This window comes from Arachis ipaensis, chromosome B9, assembly GCF_059453495.1.
Source record: "Arachis ipaensis isolate K30076 ecotype BB chromosome B9, ASM5945349v1, whole genome shotgun sequence".
Taxonomy (NCBI): domain Eukaryota; kingdom Viridiplantae; phylum Streptophyta; class Magnoliopsida; order Fabales; family Fabaceae; genus Arachis; species Arachis ipaensis.
Window position 1 is genome coordinate 112,182,711 of NC_142444.1, and position 16,484 is coordinate 112,199,194.

Below are 16,484 nucleotides of genomic sequence, written 5' to 3' on the forward strand. Positions count from 1 at the left end.
CTAGTAGGATCTAAGGTCATTATTTATACTGATCATGCTGCTCTAAAGTATCTACTCACTAAGCAGGAGTCTAAACCCAGACTTATAAGATGGGTATTACTCTTGTAAGAGTTTGATATAGAAATTAGAGACAGAAAAAGGATAGAAAATTAGGTGGCTGATCACTTGTCCCGGATTGAGCCAGTAGCAGGGACTTCTTGTCCTCCACTGACATATCCAAATTTTTTCCAGATGAGCAACTCTATGCCATCCGGACAGTACCTTGGTTTGCAGACATTGCAAACTACAAGGCTATACGGTTTATTCCCAAGGAGTTTACCAGGTAGCAAGCCCGGAAACTCATGCATGATGCAAAATATTATCTATGGGATGAGCCATATCTCTTTAAGAGATGCTCAGATGGAATAATCCAATGATGTGTGTCTGAAGAAGAGACACAGAGAATTCTATGGCATTGCCATGGCTCTGACTATGGAGAATACTTTGGAGGTGAGCGGACAGCCACTAAGGTACTCCAAAGTAGCTTTTATTGGCGTACTCTCTTTAAGGATTCTAGAGAGTTCGTCTGTAACTGCGATAGTTGCCAAAGAGCTGGCAACCTTTCTCATGGTCATAGCATACCTCAGTAAGGAATCTAGAGATTGAGTTGTTTGATGTATAGGGCATAGATTTAATGGGACCATTCCCTCCTTCATACTCAAACACCTACATCCTTGTGGCAGTAGATTATGTGTCTAAATGGGTTGAAGCAATAGTAACACCCACCAATGACACAAAAGTAGTAATGAAGCTCCTCCAAAAGAACATCTTCAGTAGATTTGGTGTCCCTAGGACACTAATTAGTGATGGAGGAACTCCTTTCTGCAACAGACAGCTGAATTCTGTCTTGAACCGATATGGAGTTCGCCATAAAGTAGCAACACCGTATCATCCCCAAACAAATGGGCAAGCGAAAGTCTCAAATAGAGAACTAAAGCGAATCTTAAAGAGGATAGTAAGTGCCTCTAGATAGGATTGGGCTAGAAAGCTTGATGATGCTCTGTGGGCATAAAGAACAGGTTTCAAAACCCCCATTGGAACTTCACCATATCAGTTAGTATATGGAAAGTCCTATCATTTGCCAGTAGAACTAGAACACAAGGCCTATTGGGCTACTAGATTCCTCAACCTTGATGCTAAAGCAGCAGGGGAGAAACGGCTGCTCCAACTAAATGAGTTGGATGAATTCCGCTTAAATGCAATTGAGAATGCAAAGATCTATAAGGAAAAGGCAAAGAGTTGGCATGACAGGAAGATAGCTTCTAGAGTCTTTGAACCAGGGCAGAAAGTTTTGCTCTTCAACTCAAGGCTCAGATTATTCACTGAGAAACTCAAATCCAGCTGGAAGGGACCGTATGTGATTACAAGAGTATCACCTTACGGACACATAGAACTTCAAGGAAAAGATCCTGAAAATAGGTTCACTGTCAATGGACAGAGAATTAAGCATTACCTTGAAAAAGATATAGAGCCAAGAGGCTCAACACTGTTACTAAATTAAGTACAGTGAAGTCAAGCTAGTGACGTTAAAGAAGCGCTTGTTCGGAGGTGACCCAACCTTACTCAACTATATTTTCTTTCATTTTGTTTTTCTTTCAGTTGTTAGAGTCATAATCATATGCAGCATTCAGAACAGAGACAGAATTTTACAGCAGTAAAAACAGAACACTTTGGATGGAGTGTCAAAGTTGAACGCCAGCCAGGGTATCCCTGTTGGGCATTCAACGCCCATCATGGGCAGCATTGCTGGCGTCAAACGCCAGCCATAGAGCATCCCCTGGGCGTTCAAATGCCAGTGCAAGAGAGCAGGGAAACTGGATTTTCCAGCCTTTCAGGACCTGTAGGTCCCACAGAAGCTCCACCTACCCCACCTTCTTCTACTCTACTTTGCTCGAGGATGAGCAAAACTCTTAAGTTTGGTGTTGCAAAAGCTTTACTTTTTGACTTTTACCACTCCTAAGTATGGAAGAAGAGGATAGAGTAAACTAGGAAGCATGCACAAGAGCCTGTGCAGCCGCCTCAATAAAAACAAAGGAGTGACATTGAAGAGATCAATCACTACATTGGATCCTCAAGGAGGAGTACTAGCCACCATCGTTCAGGTGGATTCGTTCTCTTTACACCCCTTTCCTATTATTTTTCTATTTTCTGTCTATTTATTTATCTGTTCTCTAGTTCTAGTTGCATGATCATTTGCATTGATGTCTTAAAGTTGTAAAATGTTTCATATATCTCTCACCTTGCTTAAATAAAAAAAAATTAGTGAAAAGAATTGAGAGATGCATGAATTTCAAATTTAAAATAAGATTAGTGTAATTAGTTTGATGTGGTGTTATTTACTTTTATTTTTTGAATGTATGATTAAACAGTGCATAATTGAAGTTGAAATTTTAGAATTTTGGCTCTTGAAAGAATAAGGAAAAAGGAAAAAATATTATTGATAATCCAAAAAATCTGAAAATTGATTCTTAAAGCAAGAAAAAACAGCAAAAAGCAAAAGAAAAAGTATGTTGCAAAAGAAAAAAAAATTATGCATGCGAAAAAGAAAGAAAAAATGGCAAAAAAATATATAAATAAATAAATAAAAAGCAGAAAAATTCATTATTGCCCAAAATTGCAAGAAAAGGAAGGCAGATTGAAAAAGCCAGTAACCCTTTAAACCAAAAGGCAAGGGTAAACGGACCCAAGGCTTTGAGCATTAATGGATAGGAGGGCCCAAAGGAATAAAATTCTGGCCTAAGCAGCTAAACCAAGCTGTCCCTAACCATGTGAAAAAGAGTGTACTTAAGAACTCTGGACACCTCTATCTGGGGACTCTAGCAAAGCTGAGTCACAATCTGAAAAGGTTCACCCAGTTAAAGTGTCTGTGGCATTATTGTATCCGGTGGTAATACTGGAAAACAAGGTGCTTAGGGTCACAGCCAAGACTCTGAAAGCTGTGCTCAAGAATCAAAATAAGCTTAACTAAGAGAGTCAATAATATCATCTGGATTCTAAGTTCCTAAAGATGCCAACCATTCTAAGTTTCAATGGATAGTAAGATGTAAAAACTATTCAGAAGCAAAAAGCTACTAAGTCCCGCTCATTTAATTGTAACTAAGCTTCATTTGAAACTTAGAGATTTATTGTATCTTAATTTTATTTTTATCCTATTGTGTTTTTAGTTGCTTGGGGACAAGCAACAGTTTAAATTTGGTGTTGTGATGAGCGGATATTTTATACGCTTTTTGGCATCACTTTCATATAGTTTTTAGTAGTTTTTATTTAGTTTTTATTAAGCTTTTATAGGTTTTAGTGTTAAATTCACATTTTTGGATTCTACTATGAGTTTTTGTGTTTTTGGACAATTTCAAGTATTTTCTAGCTGAAATTGAGGAGCTGGAGCAGAAGTCTGATTCAGAGATAGAGAAAGTACTGCAGATGCTGTCCGGATCAGACCTACGTGCATTCGTAAGAGCTTTTCTGAAGTTACAGAAGACCAAATGGAGCACTCTCAACGGATGGAAAGCTGACTTCCAGAGTTTTCCAGCAATATATAATAGTCCATACTTTGCTTTGGATTAGAAGGTCCAAAACTGGTGTTCAACGCCAGCCATCTGACCAGTTCTGGCATCCAGTGCCAGAAAGGGATTCCAAATTGGAGTTCAATGTCCAAAAAGGTGCCAGGACTGGAGTTCAACGCCCAAGGAAGCCTAAGCATGTGAATTTCTTCAAAGCTCAGCCCAAACACTCACAAAGTGGGCTCCAAAAGTGGATTTTAGCACTAGATAGACTATTTTACCCTTACTAGTCACTAGTTTAGTATTTAAAGTGCATTTTACATAATCATTCAAACATATCATACACCATACATGTTTTTACCATTATTTTCACATCAGTATGAGTTTCTAAATCTTCTAAGTTGAGGGGAAGAGTGATGACTTGCATCATCTACCCTTCATTCATGCATAAAGAAGACCATAAAAGAGCATAAATCTCATTGAATCAGTACAATTCATGCATTATTTGATGAATATTATGGTACACTACTTTGAGATGAGTTGTGCTGAATTTCAAGTGAAAAAAGCATCAAAAATGGGTAGAAGACAAACAAGAAACTGGGCGTGTGAAACTGGCGTGCCACTTGGGAGCAAACGCAACAAAAATGCACTGGTGTGGAATGCCAGGAGCTAGGCGTGGCACGCCAATACTAAATTCCAGAGGGGAAGTCCAAGCATGCACATGGGCGTGGCATGCCAGGGACTGAGCGTGGCACGCTAGGGACTGGGCGTGGCACCCTAGTGCAAAGTTCCAGAGAGCAACAATGGAGGACACAAAAGGGGCGTGGCATGCCAGGTTGGGCATGGAACGCCTAACCCACCAACTACTATGGGCGTGCCACTTGAGCAAAAGGGGCGTGGCATGCCAACTCACCATTCCAAGAAGAACCTCCACTATGGCGTGCCACTTGGTATCGAAGGCATGGCACGCCAGCTCCAAGAAGTCACTTAGGCATGCCACTTAAGAGTCCAGGTGTGGCACGCTAAGTTTGAAGAGTTCACAAATCCATGGGCATGCCACTTGAACAGCATAGCGTGGCGCACTGGTACAAGAATCCGGAGAAGGGGCTGAAGGCAATTGAAGACTGGGTGTGCCACTTGAAGTCGAAGGTGTGGCACGCCAACCTCTCAATCTCACTTAGGCGTGCCACTTGAGCAACCAGGCGTGGCACGCCAATGCACAAAGATAACAAAAGCAAGGACTGGGCGTGCCACTTGGTACCGAAGGCGTGGCACACCAACCCAAGCATATCACTATGGCGTGCCACTTGAAGGCTGAGGCATGGCACGCCAACTACTAGAACCAAGGAAAGATCATGGGCGTGGCACGCCAGTCTTTAGGCGTGGCACGCTGGTATAAGTTTCTAGAGAAGATGAAGGAGGCCAATTACATGGGGCGGACCACTTGGTATCGAAGGCATGGCACGCCACTCACTATTCTTCACTTAGGCATGCCACTTGAATCCCAAGCGTGGCACGCCAGTGTCATTCAGAGAGCAAAGAAGCATTGGGGCGTGCCACTTGAGTTCGTGGCGTGGCACGCCAAACAGAGGAACCACTCACTCACAAAGGGGCGTGGCATGTCAGACCCTGGGCATGCCACGCTAATGCAACTTTCCAGAGAAGCTTAGCCAAGCAAAAAGGCTAGGGCATGCCACTTGAGCTCGAAGGAATGGCATGCCAAGATTGTTAGAAAGACGAGCGTGCCACTTGAAGGGCTGGGCGTGGCACGCCAAGCTAAAATTAAAGAGCACGTGACATGCCACTAGAGCGCCAATCACACGCCAGCTGGGAGGTCACACTTATTGAGCTTCTTTTCTCTCCAAAATATAATTTTCCTTTTTCACTTTTGTAATTCTTTTATTTTACTAGGAGTAGTATAAATACCCCCAAGGAGTACTGAAGAAGGGGGTTAAGCAGTTAGTTTTAGATCCACTTTTACACTTCACTTTTGAGTACTTTTTGAGCTATGAGTAGCTAATTTCCCTCTCTCGGATTGATAATAGTGAAATTCTTCTTCTCTTCATCTTCTCTTTGATTTGCTAGAAGGAATTTCGTTCTTAATGCTTAGTGTTCAATTATCTTGGAAAAGAGATTGAATGCAATTGGGTTTCATGGGAACCTTGGGAAAGGAAACATGAAACCATGCTTGAAATCCCTTCTCACACCTGAGTAGAATCTGGATTTTGGTGTTTGAATATGTGACATATAATCCTCCCTCTACTTGGACCTATAATGGTGTGTGGTATAATCAGGGACCAAGCATATCTCTCTTCATGAGCAATTAGACCAAAGAATTGGCTATTGATCAAGATCTGAGAGATTGAGTCACCAGGGGATTGGAGCTCAATCAATCATGATTGCCAAGAGGTCAATGAGTTGCGCGATTGAAGAGGATATAAGCTAGATTTGATCCAAAGAGACAACATCTCCTGATCTCAATGAATTTTCCCATTCTTATCTACCCTTCTCTCTTTATAGCTTAATTTTACATTCACAATTTCCCATTCCCATTTACATTCAAGTCATTTATGATTCTGCACTTTACATTCTGCCATTTCCATTTCTGCACTTTATTATTTTTCTTTATATTCTAGCCATTTACATTTATGTCATTTACAATTCTGCACTTCACAATCTTATTGATCCTCTTGACTAATTCATCAATTAATTAAAGCTGCTCAAATTTGCCAATCTCTGTAGATACGATCCCACTCCACTGTGGGTTATTACTTGACGATAATTTTGGTGCGCTTGCCAAAAGAACTGATTCACTCATTTTGAATGGGGTAGTGAATTTCCGTCATCAAGTTTTATGGCGCCGTTGCCGAGGATTGGCTTAAACTTGACAGTGATTAAATTGATTGGAGAGAGATTAAGCAATTTAAAATTCCTTGTTATTTCAATTTTTTTATTTAGCACCTTTTTTTTCTTCTTTCTATTTCCACTTGGAGTTCTATTTCTTTCTTCTTTGATTATTTTTATTCATCATCCATATTTCCACTCTTCTAACTGTTCAATTAATTGCACCAACAAAGCTAACCACTAATCCCAACAAGGTTTTCCCTACTGCACTTGTTCTCTGTTGGTTATTTGCCAATTGTATGACAGATAGAAGAAGAGAGACTTCATCTCCCTTTGATAGTGAAATTGAGAGGACCCTCCTTAGGCGTAGGAGGGAAGCAAGAGGCAAAGGCATAATTGGAGAGGAACTAGTGGATGAAAATCTAGAAACCACCATAGAAGAAGAAGTACATGACCATGTTGAAGAGGAGGCTGGCAATCAAGCTGGGCAAGAAAGGAGAGTCTTAGGCTCTTACATCAACCCAAACCCAGGAAATTGTGGCAGCAGCATCCTAAAGTCAATAATTCATGCCAATAATTTTGAGCTGAAGCCTCAGCTCATCACACTTGTTCAGAATAATTGCTCATATAGAGGAAGTGCCCAAGAAGACCCTAATCAACATCTCAACACATTCTTGAGGATATGTGATACTGCAAAGTCCAACGGGGTACACCCTAACATCTACAAACTACTCTTGTTCCCTTTCTCACTCAGAGATAAGGCAGCAAAGTGGTTGGAATCATTCCCCAAGGATAGCCTAACTACATAGGAGGAGGTCGTAAACATATTCCTTGCAAGATTTTACCCTCCACAAAGAATCAACAGGCTGAGAGCTGAGGTGCAAACCTTCAGACAACAAGAAGGATAAACACTCTTTGAGGCATGGGAGAGATTCAAAGATCTGACAAGAAGATGCCCACCAGAAATGTTCAATGAGTGGGTACAACTAGATATATTTTATGAGGGGCTATCCTATGAATCAAAGAAGGTTGTGGGTCATTCTTCAGAAGGCTCACTCAAAAAGAAGAAAACCATTGAAGAAGCCATATATGTCATTGAAACTGTACCTGAAAATGAGTATTTCTATGCTTCAGAAGAAAGGAGTGCTAGAAATCAACTCTGTAGATGCTTTGTTAGCTCAGAACAAAGCAATTGCAGCTCAAATAACAGCTTTAACCAAGAGGATAGAGGCCAATCAAGCCTCAGTCATTCAAGACCAAACTCCTCAATGAGAAGGGAATGCACCAGAATCTGAAGGTGACTGGGAACAAGCTAATTATGTGAATAACTCATCCAGACCACCATATGACCCACACTCTAAGACATATAACCCATGTTGGAAGAACCACCCAAATTTTGGGTGGGAAAATCAACAAAACCACAACCAGGACTACAACAAACCTTATTCATCAATCAGCATTTCAACCATAACCCAAACCATCAAACAGAGAACCATAGACCCTACCATAACTCACAAAACACATCATACCATAGTAACCAACCCATACACAACAACCTCAATCAAGATGCACCATCCTCAACTATGCAACCATGTGAAATCAAGAGCAACTTTGAGAGGATGGAGGCTGCAATAGCACAACTGTCATCACAGATTACAGGAGCAGTCTCCACCCTCATGGACAAACAAGCACAAACTGAAAGAAGGATAGACACTAATCAAGAGGAATACAGGTCAAATCTGAAAAATCATGGCACAGCGATCTCAAAGTTGGAAGCACAAGTAGGGATTTTATCCAAGCAAATTCCACTTCCCACATACACATTTCCCAGTGATACCATGGCTAACCCAAGAGGGGAATGCAAGGCCATTACACTAAGAAGTGGGAAGGTTGTGGAGGAAGGAACCCCAAGCAAAGACAATCATGAAGAAGTTGCAGAAAAGTATGGGAATAAGGATGAAGGAGAGATCCCTGCTCCACCTCAACCAAAACCAGTCTTGAAGCCTTATGTGCCAAAAGCACCATACCCGCAAAGACTGGGAAAAGGTGGGAAGGATGGTCAATTCTCTAAGTTCCAAGAGATCTTCAAGAAGCTCCAAATCAACATACCATTTGCTGAGGCATTAGAACAAATGCCACTCTATGCCAAATTTTTGAAGGAGCTTATAACCAAAAAGAAGAACTGGGAGGCAAAAGAGACCATAGTATTGAATGAGAAATGCAGCCTCATCATACAGAAGAAGCTGCCTCAAAAGCTGAAAGACCCAGGGAGTTTTCAAATCCCCTGCATTATAGGGGAAATCACTATTGAGAAAGCTTTGTGTGATTTGGGAGCTAGCATAAATCTTATGTCCCTAACCATGATGAGAAGGATGAAGATTGAGGAAGCCAAGCCAACAAGAATGGCACTCCAATTGGCTGACAGAACATTTAAGTTTCCACGTGGGGTGGTGGAAGACTTGCTAGTGAAAGTGGGAGAATTCATTTTTCCTGCTGATTTTGTTGTGCTGGACATGGAAGAAGAGGCCAACACATCAATTATCCTAGGAAGACCATTTCTAGCTACTGCTGGAACCATTATTGATGTGCAAAAAGGGGAACTAGTCTTGAGGTTGTATGAAGAGAAAATGGTCTTCAACGTCTTTAAAGCAATGAGTTACCCCAAAGAATCCATAGGAGAATGCATGCTGGTAGACACCATGGAACAGATAGTTCAAGAAGTCTTGGAAGAAGAACAATGTGGAAGAACCATTGAGCTAGAACAAGCACCAGATGGAGAACCACCACAAGCAACCATGAAAAACTCAATCATGCCAACCACTACAGACAACAAAGATGCAAAGTCACCAAAACTAGAGCTGAAAAACTTACCACCCAGCTTGAAATATGCATATTGGGTGCCAACAATACTCACCCAGTGATCATAAATTCAAGTCTGAGTAAGGAACAAGAAGAGGAGCTTATCCAAGTGCTGAGACAACACAAGGATGCCATAGGCTGGACACTTGCAGATTTAAAAGGGATCAGTCCTTCAATGTGTATGCATAAAATCCTGCTTGAAGTATATGCCAAACCTTCAAGGCAACAACAAAGGAGGCTGAACCCAACTATGAATGAAGTAGTTCAGAAAGAAGTGTTGAAATTGTGGCAAGCAGGGGTGATCTACCCCATCTCAGACAGTCCTTGGGTAAGCTCGGTGCAAGTAGTCCCTAAGAAGGGAGGGATCACTGTTGTGGCAAATGAGAAGAATGAATTGATACCCACAAGGACAGTGACCGGATGGCGTATGTGCATTGACTACCGGAAACTTAATGAAGCCACCCGGAAGGATCACTTTCCCCTACCTTTCATGGACCAGATGCTTGAAAGATTGGCAGGACATGAGTATTATTGCTTCCTGGATGGGTATTCGGGCTACAATCAAATTGTTGTAGACCCCAGGGATCAGGAAAAAACTTCATTTACTTGTCCATATGGTGTCTTTGCTTATTGGAGAATGCCCTTTGGATTGTGCAATGCACCTGCAACATTCCAAGGGTGCATACTCTCTATTTTTTCAGACATGATTGAGAAGTTCATAGAAGTATTCATGGATGACTTTTCTATGTTTGGGAACTCATATTCTGATTGCCTATACCATCTTGCTCTTGTGCTAAAAAGGTGTCAAGAAACCAACCTGGTTTTAAACTGGGAGAAGTGCCATTTTATGGTGACTGAAGGGGTTGTTCTTAGTCACAAAATTTCAAAAGATGGCATAGAAGTGGACAAGGCAAAAGTGGAAGTAATTGAAAAATTACCTCCACCATGCAATGTCAAAGCAATCAGAAGTTTTTTGAGATACGCTGGGTTCTATAGGAGGTTTATCAAAGACTTTTCAAAGATTGCAAAACCCCTTAGCAACCTACTTGTCTCAAATACTCCCTTTGTTTTTGATAGAGAGTGCATGGTAGCCTTTGATGAACTTAAGAAGAAACTCTCCTCTGCACCTATTATAGCACCACCAAGCTGGGATCTTTCCTTTGAACTAATGTGTGATGCATCTGATTTTGCTGTTGATGCTATTCTAGGACAGAGGAAAGACAAGCTAGTACATGTTATTTACTATGCTAGCAAGGTCCTTAATGAGAATCAAAGGAACTATACCACCACGGAGAAAGAACTTTTAGCCATAGTTTTTGCTTTTGATAAGTTTAGATCATATCTCATTGGCTCAAAAGTAATTGTGTTCACTGATCATGCAGGACTCAAATACTTGCTTACCAAACAAGAATCTAAGCCCAGACTAATAAGATGGATTCTGCTGCTCCAAGAATTTGATATTGAGATTAAAGATAGGAGCGGAGCAGAGAACAAGGTAGCTGACCACCTCTTAAGGATCCCACAAGAAGAAGAAATGCATCAAGTAGCAGTAAATGAAAGCTTTCCTGATGAACAATTGATGATGATTCGAGTAGCCCCTTAGTTTGCAGACATAGCTAACTTCAAGGCTATTGGGGAACTACCAACTAACATCGATAAGCACATGAGGAGGAAGCTAATCAAGGATGCCAAAAACTACATCTGGGATGACCACTATTTGTTCAAAAAGTATGCTGATGGAATCCTAAGAAGGTGTATATCCCATGAAGAAGGGCAGGAAGTGTTATGGCAGTGCCATGGATCCACATATGGAGGTCACTTCAGTGGAGAAAGAACAGCAGCAAAAGTGCTTCAATCCGGATTTTACTGGCCAACAATGTTTAAGGATGCCAAGGAAATGGTGTCAAGGTGTGATGAATGCCAAAGATCTGGTAATCTAACCAAGAGAAATGAGATGCCACAGTAATTCATACTAGAGCTAGAGCTATTTGATGTATGGGGGATTAACTTCATGGGACCCTTCCCAGCCTCCTACTCAAATAGCTACATATTGGTGGCTGTTGATTATGTCTCAAGGTGGGTAGAAGCCATAGCCACTGCAACAAATGACAACAAAATTGTGATAAGCTTCTTGAGAAGGAACATCTTTAGCAGATTAGGAGTTCCCAGAGCTCTCATTAGTGATGGACACACTTCTGCAACAAACAACTCGAGACACTCCTTCTCAGATATGGAGTCAAGCACAAAGTGGCAACTCTATACCACTGATGAGCGGATAATTTATACGCTTTTTGGCATTGTTTTTAGTATGTTTTTAGTAGAATCTAGTTACTTTTAGGGATATTTTCATTAGTTTTTATGTTAAATTTACATTTCTGGACTTTACTATGAGTTTGTGTGTTTTTCTGTGATTTCAGGTATTTTCTGGCTGAAATTGAGGGACTTGAGCAAAAATCAGATTCAGAGGTTGAAGAAGGACTGCTGATGCTATTGGATTCTGACCTCCTTGCACTCAAAGTGGATTTTCTGGACCTACAGAACTCAAAATGGCGCGCTTTCAATTGCGTTGAAATGTAGACATCCAGGGCTTTCCAGCAATATATAATAGTCCATACTTTGGCCGATTTTAGACGACGTAAAAAGGCGTTGAACGCCAGTTCTACGCTGCTGTCTGGAGTTAAAGGCCAGAAACACGTCACAAGCCAGAGTTGAACGCTAGAAATACGTTACAAACTGGCGTTCAACTCCAAGATTGACCTCTACACGTGTAACATTCAAGCTCAGCCCAAGCACACACCAAGTGGGCCCCGGAAGTGGATTTATGCATCAATTACTTACTTCTGTAAACCCTAGTAACTAGTTTAGTATAAATAGGACTTTTTACTATTGTATTAGACATCTTTGATCAGTTTTATGCTATCTTAGACTTTCATGGGGGCTGGCCATTCGGCCATGCCTAAATCATTATCACTTATGTATTTTCATACGGTAGAGTTTCTGCACTCCATAGATTAAGGTGTGGAGCTCTGCTGTTCCTCAAAGATTAATGCAAAGTACTACTGTTTTTCTATTTAATTCAACTTATTCCGCTTCTAAGATATTCATTCGCACTTCAACCTGAATGTAATGAACGTGACAATCATCATCATTCCCCCACGAACGCGTGCCTGACAACCACTTCCGTTCCACCTTAGATTGAATGAGTATCTCTTGGATCTCTTAATCAGAATCTTCGTGGTATAAGCTAGATTGATGGCGGCATTCATGAGAGTCCGGAAAGTCTAAACCTTGTCTGTGGTATTCCGAGTAGGACTCTGGGATTGAATGACTGTTACGAACTTCAAACTCGCGAGTGCTGGGCGTAGTGACAGACGCAAAAGGAAGGTGAATCCTATTCCAGTATGATCGAGAACCTCAGATGATTAGCCGTGCTGTGACAGAGCATTTGGACCATTTTCACAAGAGGATAGGATGCAGCCATTGACAAGGGTGATGCCTCCAGACGATTAGCCATGCAGTGACAGCGCATCGGACCATTTTCCAGAGAGGATTAAAAGTAGCCATTGACAACGGTGATGTCCTTACATAAAGCCAGCCGTAGAAAGGAGTAAGACTAAATAGATGAAGACAGCGGGAAAGCAGAGATTCAGAGGAACGAAAGCATCACTATACACTTATCTGAAATTCTCACCAATGATATACATAAGTGTTTCTATCCTTATTTTCTATCTATTTATTATTTATGTTCGAAAACTCCATAACTATTTTATATCCGCCTGACTGAGATTTACAAGGTGACCATAGCTTGCTTCATACCAACAATCTCCATGGGATCGACCCTTACTCACGTAAGGTTTAATACTTGGACGACCCAGTGCACTTGCTGGTTAGTTGTATCGAAGTTGTGAATGAAAAACAATTTATTAAGATGTGCGTACAGAGTTTCTGGCGCCGTTGCCTGAGATCACAATTTCGTGCACTAAGTTTTTGGCGCCGTTGCCGGGGATTGTTCGAGTTTGGACAACTGACATTTCATCTTGTTGCTCAGATTAGGTAATTTTCTTTTTGTTTTATTTTCAAAAAGTTTTCAAAAATCTTTCAAAAAATTTCTCCTTTATTTTCAAAAAAAATTTTTAAAATAAATGTTTTAAAAAATATATTTTTCTTCAGAATTTTTAAGAATGAATTCTAGAATTTCATGAAGCATGTTGAAGCCTGGCTGGCTGTAAAGCCATGTCTAATTCTTTTGGATAAGGGCTTCCAACCATCAGCATAGAGGCAGGTTAATAGGTATGTCAGCTGTGGCATGTCTGAGTTACATACTAAAGCTTGGCTGGCTATTAAGCCATGCCTAACCCTCAGATTGGAGCTTTAGAATAAGAGTGCAAGATTCCTGGAATTCATATTAAAAATTTTGGAATCCTTATTTTTCTTTTTCAAATGATTTTCGAAAAAAAAATAATAATAAAAAAAATCATAAAAATAAAAAATATTTCATGTTTCTTGTTTGAGTCTTGAGTCAAGTTGAAAGTTTGGTGTCAATTGTATATTCATCTTGCATTTTTCGAAAAATTCATGCATTCATAGTGTTCTTCATGATCTTCAAGTTGTTCTTGGTAAGTCTTCTTGTTTGATCTTGATGTTTTCATGTTTTGTGTCTTTTCTTGTTTTTCATATGCATTCTTGCATTCATAGTGTCTATACATGAAAAATTTTTAAGTTTGGTGTCTTGCATGTTTTCTTTGCATTAAAAATTTTTCAAAAATAATTTCTTGATGTTCATCTTGACATTCAAAGTGTTCTTGGTGTTCATCTTGACATTCATAGCATTCTTGCATGCATTCATTGTTTTGATCCAAACTTTTCATGCATTGAGTCTTTTTCATGTTTTTTCCTCTCATCATTAAAAATTCAAAAATCAAAAAAATATCTTTCCCTTTTTCACTCATAAATTTTGAAAATTTGAGTTGACTTTTTCAAAACTTTTTAAAATCTAGTTGTTTTTATGAGTCAAATCAAAGTTTCAATTTAAAAATCTTATCTTTTTCAAAATCTTTTTCAAAAATCAAATCTTTTTCATTTTTCTTATTTATTTTCGAAAATTTTAAAAATATTTTTCAAAAATCTTTTTCTTATCTTTATCTCCTAATTTTCAAAAATAACATCATCAATTAATGTTTTGATTCAAAAATTTCAAGTTTGTTACTTGCTTGTTAAGAAAGATTCAAACTTTGAGTTCTAGAATCATATCTTGTGATTTCTTGTGAATCAAGTCATTAATTGTGATTTTAAAAATCAAATCTTTTTCAAAACTAATTTCAATCATATCTTTTCAAAAATATCTTTTTATCTTATCTTTTTCAAAATTTGATTTTAAAATATCCTTTCTAACTTCTTATCTTCTTATCTTTTCAAAATTGATTTTCAAATTTGTTTCAACTAACTAACTAACTTTTTGTTTGTTTCTTATCTTTTTCAAAACTACCCAACTAACTCTCTCTCTCTCTAATTTTCGAAAATATCTTCCCTCTTTTTCAAAATTTCTTTTTAATTAACTAATTATTTTAATTTTTGATTTTAATTTTCGAAAAATTACTAACCTTTTTCAAAAACTATTTTCGAAAATTACTAACTCTTTTTCAAAAATAATTTTCAAAAATTCTCCTTCTCTCTCATCTCCTTCTATTTATTTATCCATCTACTAACACCTCTCTTCATCCCACATCTCTGCTCTCCTTACCCTTGTGTTTCTTTCTTTACATTACATTCTTTTCTTCTTCTACTCACACAGGAGAACCTCTATACCTGTGGTAAAAAGGATCCCTATTATTATTTTTCTGTCCCTCTTTTTCATATGAGCAGGAGCAAGGACAAGAACATTCTTATTGAAGCAGATCCAGAACCTGAAAGGACTCTGAAGAGGAAACTAAGAGAAGCTAAATTACAACAATCCAGCAAGCACCTTTCAGAAATTTTCGAACAAGAAGAGGAGATGGCAGCCAAAAATAATAATAATGCAAGGAGGATGCTTGGTGACTTTACTACACCTAATTCCAATTTACATGGAAGAAGCATCTCCATTCCTGCCATTGGAGCAAACAATTTTGAGCTAAAACCTCAATTAGTTTCTCTGATGCAGCAGAACTGCAAGTTTCATGGACTTCCATTTGAAGAACCTTTTCAGTTCTTAACTGAATTCTTGCAGATATGTGATACTGTTAAGACTAATGAAGTAGATCCTGAAGTCTACAGGCTCATGCTTTTCCCTTTTGCTGTGAGAGACAGAGCTAGAATATGGTTGGACTCTCAACCTAAGGATAGCCTGAACTCTTGGGATAAGCTGGTCAAGGCTTTCTTAGCCAAGTTCTTTCCTCCTCAAAAGCTGAGTAAGCTTAGAGTGGATGTTCAGACCTTCAGACAGAAAGAAGGCGAATCCCTCTATGAAGCTTGGGAGAGATACAAAGAACTGACCAAAAAGTGTCCTTCTGACATGCTTTCAGAATGGACCATCCTGGACATATTCTATGATGGTCTATCTGAATTAGCTAAAATGTCATTGGACACCTCTGCAGGTGGATCCATTCACTTAAAGAAAATGCCTGCAGAAGCTCAAGAACTCATTGACATGGTTGCTAATAACCAGTTCATGTACACTTCTGAGAGGAATCCTGTGAGTAATGGGACGCCTATGAAGAAGGGAGTTCTTGAAATTGATACTCTGAATGCCATATTGGCTCAGAATAAATTATTGACTCAGCAAGTCAATATGATTTTTTAGAGTCTGAATGGAATGCAAGCTGCATCCAACAGTACTCAAGAGGCATCTTCTGAAGAAGAAGCTTATGATCCTGAAAACCCTGCAATAGCAGAGGTGAATTACATGGGTGAACCTTATGGAAACACCTATAACCCCTCATGGAGAAATCACCCAAATCTCTCATGGAAGGATCAATAAAAGCCTCAACAAGGATTTAATAATGGTGGAAGAAATAGGTTTAACAATAGTAAACCTTTTCCATCATCCACTCAGCAACAGACAGAGAACTCTGAACAAAATACCTCTAATTTAGCAAACTTAGTCTCTGATCTATCTAAGGTCACTGTAAGTTTCATGAATGAAACAAGGTCCTCCATTAGAAATTTGGAGGCACAAGTGGGCCAGCTGAGTAAAAGGATCACTGAAATCCCTCCTAATACTCTCCCAAGCAATACAGAAGAAAATCCAAAAGGAGAGTGCAAGGC

The 16,484-nt window shown here is 39.4% G+C and overlaps 1 non-coding gene across 1 annotated transcript; it reads right to left on the reverse strand.

The window, feature by feature from the left end:
- Positions 1-15,630: 15,630 nt before the first annotated feature.
- On the reverse strand, positions 15,631-15,738 carry LOC148545930 (small nucleolar RNA R71). The gene has a single exon (XR_015900556.1). It is a non-coding gene; the product is annotated as a small nucleolar RNA R71 (small nucleolar RNA).
- Between the last annotated feature and the right edge of the window lie 746 nt (positions 15,739-16,484).